At 45.8% G+C, this 9429-nt stretch overlaps 1 long non-coding RNA gene across 1 annotated transcript; it reads left to right on the top strand.

The window, feature by feature from the left end:
* Positions 1-4938: 4938 nt before the first annotated feature.
* Positions 4939-8918, top strand: LOC122466785. The gene is made up of 2 exons (XR_006292590.1): positions 4939-6163; positions 7048-8918. It is a non-coding gene; the product is annotated as an uncharacterized LOC122466785 (long non-coding RNA).
* Positions 8919-9429: the final 511 nt, after the last annotated feature.

Below are 9429 nucleotides of genomic sequence, written 5' to 3'. Positions count from 1 at the left end.
GTGGTTTCACTGGCTAGCCCCAAGCACAGCAGGTTACAGTCGATGAGAGGTGATGAAAGCGTGGGTAAATGTAATGAGGTCCCCATCTGGAATCGGAGCTTGCATTTTTTTTTACCAAAGGCAGATGGAGCAAAGTGCTCTTAGCCACGGCACCAACCTGGGTACCTCAGAGCAGCTTCGGGCCCACTAAGCCTTTTTAATAGCACAAATGCTGGATGCCCTCCCTCCATCCTGCATCATCCCTGCTGCTTCCTCTGATTGCTTTTCCCAACCTTCTGCCGTGAGGTGCCCTGCAATGGATAGCCAGTATCAGTGGGGTTGGCAGAGGGGGGGATTTAGTGTGAGGTCTCATTAGTGGATCGAAGACATCACAAGCTACAAATCCCACTAACCTTCCGACTGGCTCCATCTACATGTTATACAGGAGGGGCAGGGGAGAGAGTTGAGCCCTGCAGTGCCCCACATGAGAGAGTTCTTAGGGCGGACGAACAGACACCTCTCACTATTTGGCTTTCCCACCTAAATAGGAGCGTGGACACTCCACCCCGCTCCACTGGCCCATGGAGGATTGACAGAGGGTCCAGAAAACTCTAGGAACTAGACTTAGCAGTTCCCAGTGAAAGCTGATGGCAAGAGGGAGGGATTTGTTGGCTCCCATGGGAAGCAGCAGGGGTGTGTCACCTCCTGAGGATGTTGGCAGTCTGTGGGTAAAGGCAGCACAGAGGGGCTGCTTCTCCATGGCAATGCCCAGCCTCCCACTCAGCTCTGGAGCAGTGCTGCTTTTGTCTGTATTTATGCCTACACACATACCTGTCTGGTATCTACAGGGCTTTGAAAGGCACGTGCCATGTAAAGCAGCTGCTCCCAAGTCCCATCAACTCCTTCCACAGAGTCTTGACCACATATCGAGAGTGGAGCTAGAGAGACTTCCACAAGAGGGGAGTTGTCCGCCCCCTCTCCAGCACCCTGGCTTTTTCTCCCCTCTGCAAGCATAGGTAATGGAGGGGAACATTTACCCCCTGGTCATGAAGGTGTTTCCCCTAGAGACAGTGGAAAGAGTGCATTCCTTCCAGAAACATCTCACCAGGCTGTTGGTCTTTGCCTTCTCACAAGGTACCATAGCAATTAAGAAATAGGCATTGCAACACAGAGGAAAGATGATCTAGATATACAACAAGGCTACTCAGCAGAAGGGATTGAATTGTTCTGGGTTGTCCTTTTCCATTTTTAAAGCCTCTCACCGTAAAGGTATATTCATGTTTTATATATATAGCTCTACATTTTCAAAAGTAACTACTGATTTTAGCTGCTTCCGTTTTTTGGGTTCCCAACATGGGATACCTTAAAAGGTCCTGGCTTTCAAAGGGCAGGTGCTTACCATATCCTTGGTGTCTCAAGCTGGGTGCTCAGTACTCTATCTCTCCCCGCAAATCACTAGTCTCCTTTGAAAATTTAACCCCTGGTTCTTTGCAGAAGATACCGAATCATGGTAAATGGCTTCTTAGTCCAGGGAAGAGGCTTATTAAGTGTCATTTCTAAAAAGATTTTAAAAATCCCTTTTTATAAAAAGACAGCAACACAGAGCGTCATGCAGCCTTTGATAGTATTACTGCTTTAGTGCACTTTAATATTTTTATTGCAACCCCCACTGTTTAGAATATATTGCTGAAACTTACTATGAATTTAGGATTTGCTTTAAAGCATCATCCATCAAGCCTAGTATCTGACTTCCAGAAGTGGCCAGTACCTGATGCTTGATAGGAATATAGAGATTTGCTGCTGTGCCCAGTTTTGGTTGTCATAGAGCTGATTTTGGATTTCCAAATTTGTGGCTGGCTCTGTGCCAGAGAATGGAGAATGAGCAACTGTGTCTCCTTGGAAGTGGTTCCATAACTTCAGGGTTTCCCGTTGGGACACTGAATTAAAGCAAAAGGCAACAAATTTAAAGCAGTTAAAAGCTCTCTCCCTTTTTTAAAAGTACAGAATATGTTGTTAGTCTGTGGAACTCACTGCCAGTAGATATCATGGAGGCCCTCAACTGAGTAGGATTAAAAAAAGGATTAAGCTTTTATCTAGATAATGAAATCATCCACTCTTACATTAGACAGAGTACAACGTATATAGATCATCAACCTTCATCAGTCTCCTTCAGAGGAGAAGCCAACCACTAACAGCATGAGGTTAGGCATAAAGGCACAGAATCTCAAAGGTATTTAGGTGCCTAACTCCCAGGGATTTAAATGGGAGTTAAGTGCCTAAATACCCTTGAAGACCAAACTGCCCATTACAATCTAGTTACTGACTAGTGTCGGAGGAGACAGGATGTGGAACAAGAAGACCCACTGATCAGATCTGGTATGATGGGTCCCATGTTTCTGAGTAGATGTGCTGTGGCTAATGTAGAGCACTACTGTCTCTAGCCCAGGGATCAGCAACCTTTGGCATGTGGCCCACCAGGGAAACCCCGTGGCGGGCTGGGCGGGTGTGTTTACCTGCCACATCCGCAGGTTCGGCCAGTCGCAGCTCCCACTGGCCATGGTTCGCCGCTCCAGGCCAATGGGGTCTGCGGGAAGCGGCGTGGGCTGAGGGATGTGCTGGCCGCCACTTCCCGCAGCCCCCATTGGCCTGGGACGGCGAACTGCGGCCAGTGGGAGCTGTGATCGGCTGAACCTGTGGACACGGCAGGTAAACAAACCGGCCTGGCCCGCCAGGGAGCTTACCCTGTTGGACCACATGCCAAAGGTTGCCAATCCCTGCTCTAGCCATTCTATCTTGAATTCTAGGATGTCAGTTAGCAATGCTGAAAAGAAAACCCAAAATATGTAAATAATAGGGCTGTCGATTAATCACAGTTAACTCACGCAATTAACTCACGCAATTAACTCAAAAAAATTAATCACGGTTAAAAAAATTAATCGTGAGTGATCACAGTTTTAATCGCACTGTTAAACAATAGAATACCAATTGAAATTTATTAAATAGTTATGGATGTTTTTCTATATTTTCAAATATACTGATTTTAATTACAACACAGAATACAAAGTGTACAATGCTCACTTTATTTTATCATTTTTCATTACAAATATTTGCACTGTAAAAATAATAAAAAATAGTATTTTTCAATTCAGCTTATACAAGTACTGTAATGCAATCTCTATCATAAAAGTGCAGTTTACAAATGAAGATTTTGTTTGCTACATAACTGCACTCAAAAAAGTGTAAAACTTTAGCACCTACATGCATAGGCGCCGACTGCCCTGTGGGTGCTCAACCCCCCGCCCCTCACCCCGCCTCTGACCCCACCCCTGCACCACCCTTGCCCCGCCCCAATTCCACCCTCTTCCCCCAAGTCCCTGCTCCTGCCCTGCCTCTTTACCGCCTGCTCCCCTGAGTGCACCATGTCCCCATTCCTCCCCCTCTCTCCCAGAAAATCCTAAGCGCCGCCAAACAGCTGTTAGGCGGCGGGCGGGAAGAGCTGGGAGGGGGAGGAGTGGGGATGCCCTGCTTGGGGGAGGGGTTGGGTGTGGGGGGAGCTTGGCTCCCGGTGGGTGTGGAGCACCCACTAATTTTTCCCCCTGCGTGCTCCAGCCCCGCAGCACCCATGGAGTCGGGGCCTATGCCTACAAGTCCATTCAGTCCTACTTCTTGTTCAGCCAACAGACAAACAAGTTTGTTTACATTTACGGGAGATAATGTGGCCTGCTTCTTATTTATGCCACCTGACAGTGACAACAGGTGGTCGCATGGCACTTTTGTAGCCGGCGTTGCAAGATATTTACATGCCAGATGTGCTAAAGATTCATATGTCCCTCCATATTTCAACCATCATTCCAGAGGACATGATTCTATGCTGACGATGCTCGTTAAAAAATAATGTATTAATTAAATTTGTGACTGAACTCCTTGGGTGAGAATTGTACGTCCCCTGCTCTGTTTTACCCACATTCTGCCATATACTTCGTGTTATAGCAATCTAGGATGATGAGCTGGCACATGTTCGTTTTAAGAACACTTTCACTGCAGATTTGACAAAACGCAAAGAAGGTACCAATATGAGATTTCTAAAGATAGCTATAGCACTTAACCCAAGGTTTAAAAATCTGAAGTGCCTTCAAAATCTGAGAGGGATGAGGTGGGGAGCATGCTTTCAGAAGTCTTAAAAGAGCAACACTACGATGCGGAAACTACAGAACCCAAACCGCCAAAAAGGAAAATCAACCTTCTGCTGGTGGCATCTGATACAGATGATGAGAATGAACAAACATCAGTTTGCACTGCTTTGGATTATTTGGACGCATGTCCTCTGGAATGGTGGTTGAAGCATGAAGGGACATACGAATCTTTACCGCATCTGGCACATAAATATCTTGAGAACCGGCTACAACAGTGCCATGCGAACTCCTGTTCTCACTTTCAGGTGACATTGTAAAGAAGAGGCGGGCAACATTATCTCCTGCAAATGTAAACAAACTGGTTTGTCTGAGCGATTGGCTGAACAAGAAGTAGGACTGAGTGGACTTGTAGGCGCTAAAGTTTTACATTGTTTTATATTTGAATACAGTTATTTTTTGTACATAATTCTATACTTGTAAGTTCAACTTTCATGATAAAGTGTTTACGCTACAGTACTTGTATTAGGTGAATTGAAAATATTATTTCTTTTGGTTTTTACAGTGCAAATATTTGTAATAAAAATAAATATAAAATGAGCACTGTACACTTTGTATTCTGTGTTGTAATTGAAATCAATATATTTGAAAATGTAGAAAACATCCAAAATATTTTAATTAATGGCATTCTCCTATTGTTAACAGCATGATTAATCACGCGATTAATCACAATTAATTTTTTAATCGCTTGACAGCCCTAGTAAATAACGATGTTAGTGGATTACAATTGTACAGATCAATTTCAATACATGAAAAAGAAAAAGGGTCCACATGTGACGGGGTAGTTTGTCCCCTGAGGGCAGTACTCCAACTGGTCAGTCCACCGCAGCGCCTGGCATGGCTCTTTAAGAATTGAAAGGTCTGATTGTAGGTACAAGGACCTGGATGATATTAGGAGAGAGGAAGCAGGCCAGAGAGTAAGTTGGGCTTGGGAGGAAACCCAAGTACTGCTTCTTTAAGGGCCAGGAGCCTTGCAAAGGTGGTGGGGCAAAGCTCCCCTGTCTCCCAACCAATTGGGATGAGCTGGGAGAAGGGGCCAGCATAGGTGTTGCCTCCTCCAGCAGTGTAGAGACCAGCCTGCTGCAAGGAATATGCCAAACCTTCTCAGCCTGAGGAGGAAGTGGGGCCAGCTGAAAGAGACTAATGGCAACCCAGCTGCAGAAGCTCCTGGTAAGGAGCTGGACGATAATTATTTGAACTACCCAAGCTTACGGGGAAAGGGCTGGGGCACCTGCTATAATCAGAGACATAAAGACTGAGAAGAAAACCCTGAGGGGACTGTAAGCAGAGCTTAGAGTGCAGGCTTCAGAGGAGCCCTGAAAGCCAGAAGCACCTTTTCTTTATTTGGGATTTTTTGTTATGGATCCTTTTGTCGGGAAGTTTTGTAATAAGCCACAAGGAGGGTATTATTGGGTCAAGTGTGCCTGAAGTCAAGTTACTGGCTTCCTGAGAAGGGAAACTGAGGAAGGGAGCATGGACAGCACTGCACTAACTCAGCAGGGGGTGCTGCAGGGCAGGCATGCCCTACAAGACCACACTGATCTATTAGTTAATTCTGAGTAACAAATTATATTGAATTTAAACGCTCCTGTTATGGTTTCTCTGATCACATTCAGACCGACTCATTGTCTCCTGCACTGAGCCCCAAATCACTAATGTCTTATTTGAACGGTATCTTGCATCCTCAGCCTTTGCAGAGGTAAATTGTATGTGGCTATGGCTAATAGGACTTGTCTTCACTGCTTTGGATGCATATGCTATCTTGTCTACACTGAGTTAATTTGGATTAAGGACTGGTGTGAATTTGATTAACGAATGCAACTATATAGACACAGATGTCGTGCTGGTACCCAAACCTGTAACTTCAGAGGAAGCTACATACAACTGGGACTGGAGATCTGAGGACTCTGAGAGGAGCAGAGAAGAGCAGAAGCAGTACTGTGCACACATCATTAATTTATATGTTGATCATTCTCCTCTTCCACAATTTCAAGGTAAATGAGAAAAAGTGTCATGGAGAATTTCACAGGTCACCAATCAGATATGAGCAAATTAACCTTCTGCAGTCTCTGTGGGATGAAAAGGAATTTTGGCAACACCTTTGTAATGTGATAATCTTTCTCTGCACAGTCAGTGCTTAGTTCAAAATGTCTCATCTTCATTCATAAATGTACGCTTAGCTCCTTGTCCCGCTTTACAAAGGCAGGCCTATTACATATATAAACCTACCTGGCTGTTTAAGATTTGTTAGGGAAAAATGCAATCATGCAGGCTGTGTGTGTTTCTCAGCAGACTGTTCAGTATTACATATTACATTCCTTTGCAGATGTATTAGTTTTGCTGGCAAGGATGGAATAAATATGCTCCAAAGCGGATTGTAAGTGAGATAGAAGACTGGTGGCAGGAAAGAGCCTGCAGTCCATGGGGTGATGAAAAGTGTTGCTCTTGGGCTGCTGCCCTAAGATGCTAAATGGGGTAGGACCCATAGCTATATGGGTGTGACTTGCCTCCTGGGAGGTTCTCATAGCGGTTGGAGCAGGAGTGACCTTACACTTGGTGTCTGCATCCAATTGCTCCAGTCCCACTGACTCTGCGCTGTGGGCGGGCATGTCATGGGAGAGGACTGCTGCTGGCTGCAAAGCTGCTTCTGGAAGTCCGTAGGACAGAGGAGCTGTGCCAGATCTTCCTGTTCCTGATGACTGTTGTCCGAAGGCAGGGAAAACAAGGCTTGAGAAGTGACATTCATGGGGCAGGTAACCCTGAGGAGTGACTTAGTAGTAGCCTCTGGGAGAAGTGGCAGAGGCAGCCCCACCCATAGCTTAGTGGCAGGGAAGGGGCTTTTTCCTAGTTCTTTAAATGTTGCTTTTTTATTTTCTAGCACCTTGGCGGGCTGCTGTTTATGCTCAGGCTGAGTGGAGGACCTGGGAGAGAGAGAGCAATCCCTTCCCAGCAAGGACCTGATCAGAGCAGATTAATTCTATCCTGGAGAACTGAATATGCAAAGGTCCAACATTTTCCTTCAGTCATCTGGCACTGGATCTAGAGAGGAGATCATAGTGGTGCCTTGTGATTCCAAACTCTGGAGAGGGACCAGTCACTATATTTTCCTGCCAGATTAAATCAAGTGCCCCAGACAGGCTTTGAAAGGAATGCTCCCAGGTGTATATGTATTTTTAGAATGGGAATTAAAAGTCAGGGGCACAGGATGATCTGCCAGTCTGGGCAGGGAGGCAGAACAATGCTGGCGGGCTCTGCCGTGATCAGAGCGTTCTCTGTCCCTGGGATTCATAAGGTAGTCCAGCCCCATCATTCAACAGTGAGACGAAAGCCACCATTTTGGTTCTCTTTGAACCTCCTTGTGAGAGGGCAGCTGAAGAAGTGGGAATGAATAGAAACAAAGCCCTTGCCTGAACAATTCACATTTTTCAGATCCTGTTAATAAACCATCTTAGAATAAATTGCCTGGATTTCCTATAAAATAAAAATCCTTTGAGGGAGCTCAGCAGAACCAGAAACAGCTAAGAACCAGAAGAGTAGATTAAACAGCTGAGCTTGCTGAAGGAGATAGGAGCCGGAGAAGGTCAGATAACATTAGCTGTGTATATTATCAGATAACAACAAGAGAGCAGGGAAACATCTACCTGGATGGGACAAGCAGATAAAGCATTTGGGTACTGCCAAAGGACAGCTGATTATTGTAGTGGCAGTCCTACTGAGAGAGAGAGAGAGCGAGCAGAGCCACTGATTGCCAGTGACTCCTGACAAGTCCAGGTATATAAAAGAGAGTGCAGCTACCAAATAAACCTAAGAAGCTCAAAGGAAGAATGGTGCCACATGGAAAGGTGTCATCCAGTGGAGAGGATGCATAACTAGACATGGGAAGCCCCATAGTCCTTTATTTTGATTGGCCTGCCTGCCCATATTTGCACATCAGCCTTTGTTGGCGCAAACCCTTGCACAGTGCATGCGTTGATTGCACCCCAGCCCAAGAAGAGGCTCTGTGGTGCAATGAAAGCTAAACTTCAGGGGTAGTCTCTCCACAGGGCATTGGTAGATATCAAGCCCCTTGCAGGCCTGCTTACTCCCTTACACATAAAAAAGGGAGCAGGCTGTGGGTGAAGAATGGGCATGTCTGCAGAAACCTGGATTTAAGTGCATTCCTCACTGTGCAAATGAGGCACTTAGCAACATCTGAGGCCTTATTAGGCAGGAAAACTTTGGCAGTCTCCCAGCAGTGCTCTCAGGAATGCAGGATCAGGTTCCCATGTGTTGCCTGGCCTGGCTCATCACCTTTTACCTTGAGCTTATACACCCAGCACTCCATACCAGTGCTGTGCCGAGCAAGTGTGGCATGCGGCCCCAGAGAAAACCTTCAGTGATAGTAATATCATTCCCTAATCCTACTTACCCATTGCCAGATCTATCTCCGCAGCAGCTGAGTGAGATGAATTTCCTCTTGGTGAGGGGGGAGGAGATAAACACAACTAATTTTTATTATTTACACTAAAGATACATCAGGCAGCAACCAAACCCTGGAATCTGACAGTGAAGTGAGAGAACACTAGGGGGATACTTACTGATCAGCAGGAATCCTAGATTGTTTCACTATTCTCTGGCCCTTTCCTGAGAAACAAAAGAACATTCACGGGCTGGCGTCTTGGAGTAAAGATATGATGTTGGCCGGTGGTTATGGGATCTGTTTCTAAAACTTGCTCCTATGAATTGTGAAAATAAAGATATCTTTCAAACTTCAGGCAAACAATGCCTGGTGCATGATACTTACATGCATGAAATTCACATGCCTTTCAGCAATGCAAAAGGCAGCGTCCCATGTTGTTCATGCATTTAGCTCGGGTGCGAGATGAGTCGCTTGCAGCTCCTAGTGATCAGTGGGGGAAATAAAGTTGATTTTCAAGCTGTGCTACAATGCCTCACGTGTATACAGCCACAAATGCCTTTTGATGAGAAAGCAAAGCAGTGCGCTTGTTCAGCTCCTCCTCAGACTTGGGTGTGAGAGCTCCTGGAAGGACCCAGGCTGTGGCTGTGGCTGTTACAGTACTGAGCAATTTTAGCCAAAAGGCCTCTTGCCTCCTCTACAAAGTACTTCTCATGAAAGACCAAGCCAAAGCCACGAGTGGGTGGGTGGCCTGGGGTTATGTGTTTGGCTTCTGATGCCAGAGGGTGTAGGTTCAAATCCCCACCTAGTTCTAGCAGTGGATCAGAAAGGTGTAGCACCCATAGGTTTTTTGGGGAAAAAATA

The sequence above is a fragment of the Chelonia mydas genome, chromosome 8, assembly GCF_015237465.2.
Source record: "Chelonia mydas isolate rCheMyd1 chromosome 8, rCheMyd1.pri.v2, whole genome shotgun sequence".
Classification (NCBI taxonomy): domain Eukaryota; kingdom Metazoa; phylum Chordata; order Testudines; family Cheloniidae; genus Chelonia; species Chelonia mydas.
The sequence above is the reverse complement of the archived record's forward strand: the minus strand, read 5'-3'. Positions and strand labels throughout refer to the sequence as shown.